General features: G+C 33.2%; 1 long non-coding RNA gene across 1 annotated transcript; it reads right to left on the bottom strand.

Annotated features, from left to right (window-relative positions):
* Nucleotides 1-821: 821 nt before the first annotated feature.
* On the bottom strand, nucleotides 822-2,991 carry LOC127744028 (uncharacterized). Its single transcript, XR_008005238.1, has 3 exons — nucleotides 2,851-2,991; nucleotides 1,257-2,471; nucleotides 822-859 (listed from the first exon to the last, which is right to left on the bottom strand). It is a non-coding gene; the product is annotated as an uncharacterized LOC127744028 (long non-coding RNA).
* Nucleotides 2,992-4,005: the final 1,014 nt, after the last annotated feature.

Here is a 4,005-nt window from a genome sequence, read left to right as displayed (position 1 = left end):
ATAAATAAAATGACACAAACTATGAAGTAATAAATACATCATTACATGCTAACACTAACAGGGTTACTTAGACCAAGTTTGAAACTTACTTTTTCTTCAGCAATGCTCTCTTTAGAAATCTGAGAAACGCCTCCAAAAAATGAAAGCCGCAGGAACCAGTTTGCAAGTCAACAATGCAAGGGTATTCTAGAGCTCTCTGAGCTTTCACCTCATCTAGTCTACAACAACATCAACAATAAGCAAACGTAAGAGTACTGGAAAGCAAACAGAAGAAATAGTGCAGTTAAGACTAACAGTGAACTAGAATGAAACTATATAGACCAGAATTATAAAACAAAGTTTATAAGATCTGACAAAAAGCTTTTCTACAAATTGCATACCAACACAGATTTGCATAATTTATACTGTTTTCTTATTCTTCCTTCTTTAAACATCATCTCTACTACAATTGAGAGAAATAACCTGATTCATACACAAAGCAGGAAGATACCAAATACTATTTCTTCTTATAAAAGAATATTCCAAATACAGAGTATTTTTAATGTACTTTGTTTGAACTCAAGGAAAAGAGAAAAAAGAAATTAATCACACACACAAACAACAAACATAACAATTCAATTGTTTACACAGGGGCAGGAGCAAGTAGACTCCTTTTTGAGTTTGGTATCCTATCTTGACCAAATTTTCTTCTTAGTTTCCCTCTCTTTAATTCCTTGAAACTGATCCCTACTAGTGCTAGCTCTCTTATGAGACACTGGTTATTATCATTGAATTTATGAAAACCTCATTTCTCCTATGTTTTCTTGAAAGTTTTTCAACAAATTCTTCTTTGACAAATACAAGATAATTGGAATCTTTGCTGCAATCCAAACACTGGTTTGTTAGTTAAGGTCCATACAAAATAACATAACACATAAAAATCCCTATAAATCCAGCAATTATGGGAATTCAAATTTTAAGCATAAAAATTTTAAGAATAAAACACTGGTGCTTAATTGCTGCACCTATTTTTTAATGAACTAACCAGTTTGTATAAAATAAATTTAATTTAACTAAATTGTTGACAAAAAAAATCCTTAATCAATAAAAATTCATGAAGTTTTTGGGATCTTAGCAAATAAAACCAAGTTTTACCAGACACGAAGACCATTTTATGTGTCGTGTTCACGTTGCTCAAACATATAGTACTTCATCAAATAGTATTTTTGCTACACTTCATCAAAGCATTAGCATTGCAAGACTAAGTAAAAAAGTACCTATGCAGCTGAATTCATCAACAAAAGCATGATCCTTTGGGCTAGAATCATCGAGGAAGGGATTTATTGAAGTCAAAGAATAGCCGTGAATTTCGTCGAAAACCATGCGTTGAACAGGATAGCTTGGCACCTGCACACTGCGGTAGTCAATTTGTAATGCAGAAAACATAGAGTAAAGTTTTAATGAACATAATTTAAGATATTCAAAATGAAAACTACTCCATAGACTTCATTGATGAATGTGCAGAAATTTCCTCAACCCATTTTCATTTTTTACCAACAGCGGCACTCTCAATTCTCAATCCCCCTTTTCATTTTCATTAATCTTCTCTATCTTTCTCTGTTTTGAAAGTTTTACTCAAATCAAATGGCACTCTTCATGCTTCATCCTTATTATACTGTAAATCCCAATTGTCTCTTTCAATATCCCTCCCTTCAAACTTGGCACCCTCTTCCTCTCTTCTTTACTCATTCTTATTGCCCTCTCTTTTTCTCTGTCCCCTTTCTTCAAAGAGAGCCACCTTCAGAGATGGAAACTCGTGCCGCCGCAAAGAGGAGGGCCATGACCGCAAACCTCACTGAGAATCAACCCCTCAAGAGGAAGCGCGTTGTGTTGGGGGGTGAACTTACCAATTTTTCTACTGAAAATTTGAATATTCAAATACCAAAATCCAAATGCCTCAACAATGCCAAGCCCAAGAAAGCTTCTGTCACCGACAAGAACATCAAGGTTGTCTTGAACTTGTAAATTATATAGAGACTATATTTTAGATGTAAAACTTGTAATAATCAATTGTGGTTTTGTAATGTGACTTGTTAGGATTTGGATTTTAAACACATCCTTTCGAGGGAAGTTGTTTCTTCATGTTCATAAATCCAGCAACAATTAAGCATGTTCATAAAAATTCAATCATTGTTTTTTAAATGAAAAAGTATAATTTTGTGATACACACACTTTGAACCCCCTCCTCCCAATTACCAATGCATAGGCCATATGTCCCATGGGCTATGGCACATACATTTCTGTTTATCTCAAAATTAATATAGAAAATGATGGTGACCAGATTAAACATGGAGTAAATCTGAGAACTTGTAAAATAAAGACTTCATAAGCTGAAGAGAACTCATTCAAATACCTGGCAAATCCTGTTGAAGAAAGCCCAATTATGTCTGCTAGAGGAATTCAGTGATGAAGAACGTCATTTTCTTATACAACTGTCAGAGGCAAGTATTTGATTAGCCACTTCATGATATCCTATGGCTCCATAGTATCAATTTAGAACACCCAACAAGAGAATAAATTAGATTTAGAGCAATCAATAGCATTAATTTTTTTTAGCAGCAATTCTTTTAGCTATCATAAGGTGATGAACAAGCAAAAGCAGTGCACCTCCACCACTTGCATGTACTTGAGGTTAAGGTCAATCATTATTCTACATGCATACTGGATCTAAATGCAGCTAAATAGCAGCAAAACATAAATAATATCAAATGTATGTTTGGAAATGCAAACAAAGGAGATATGGACCCCATACAAACTAAACAAAAGATGAAACTTTAGATATCAAAACCAGGAATATAGGAATAGACTTACATCCATCAACAGGCCCATTAGCAGCAAAAAGAGTTTTCTTCCCTTTTTCGGGACATCCCTTGCCAAATGTGTCACGCCACCACATATTTTACAACAACCATCCTAGTATAAACAATTACTTAATATAGATTAGACAGTTGATTCAAGTGTTTGGCTAATACATCATCATATATTTGACAAGGCAAACAAGAATGAGAAACAATAATACCTTAGGATAGATGCCATGAGCATTTTGAGGGCAGTTTTTACTCAAGTGTCCTTGCTGTTTACAGACAAAGCACTCTGCAAACTTTGTCCCTCATGCATCACCATTGAAACACTTCATCTCATAAGAAAACAAATTAGAACACAACTAAAAGTTTAACAAAAAAGAAGTCATTCTAATATTCTATCAAAGGCTTTAAGTAACAATGTTTCATTGTTCAGTAAAGTAGAAAGCCCAAGAGGATGATTATAAATTTGTAGTAAACTGCTTATAAGAATTCCAATTCATGGAGTGGCTAAATTTTCTTCAAAAGCACCCTACCAAGGCACACCAATTGCCTCTGTCCCATGCTCCAGTTCTCGCCATTTTCGCTAACTGCAGCATCAATTTTGCCTTAGCAATAACTTCAAAGGTTACTATATCACTAAATTCATGTAGAGTAATCAAAATTTTCCTAGTTATAAATTAGGAGGATATATAATTATTGATTCAAGAAAAATAGAATGCAAACCTGGAGAGTCCAACTTTCCTTCTTTTCTTCTAACTTCATCACCAAGTTGACACTTTTCAAGGGCCTATGTATAATATGATAATGTAAATGTGTTAATATGCTTGAGTTAGAAGTATTATAAGTCAAATAATTTGGAATTTTGGATACGGAATCTTTTTAACAAACTAAATCTTATTTTGTGTCAAATTAATTACATTCTATACAACAATTTCATCGGGCCTAGAAATGATGGAATCAATATTTGAGTTTTTTCAATTGGCAATATCAAACAAAACAGAAATTAGAAATTAGAATCCAAGTTTAGTAAGAAAAAGCAATTAGAAAATAGAGGATATGAAAACTTAATTATATATGGTTTTTAACAACTTAATCAGCAAATAAACAACTTAATGAAAACATAAATTCAAAACCTAACTACTAAATAACCAATTAAAAACCT

The sequence above is a fragment of the Arachis duranensis genome, unplaced genomic scaffold (genome assembly GCF_000817695.3).
Source record: "Arachis duranensis cultivar V14167 unplaced genomic scaffold, aradu.V14167.gnm2.J7QH unplaced_Scaffold_212988, whole genome shotgun sequence".
NCBI classification, from domain to species: domain Eukaryota; kingdom Viridiplantae; phylum Streptophyta; class Magnoliopsida; order Fabales; family Fabaceae; genus Arachis; species Arachis duranensis.
This window is presented reverse-complemented; position numbering and strand designations above follow the sequence as displayed.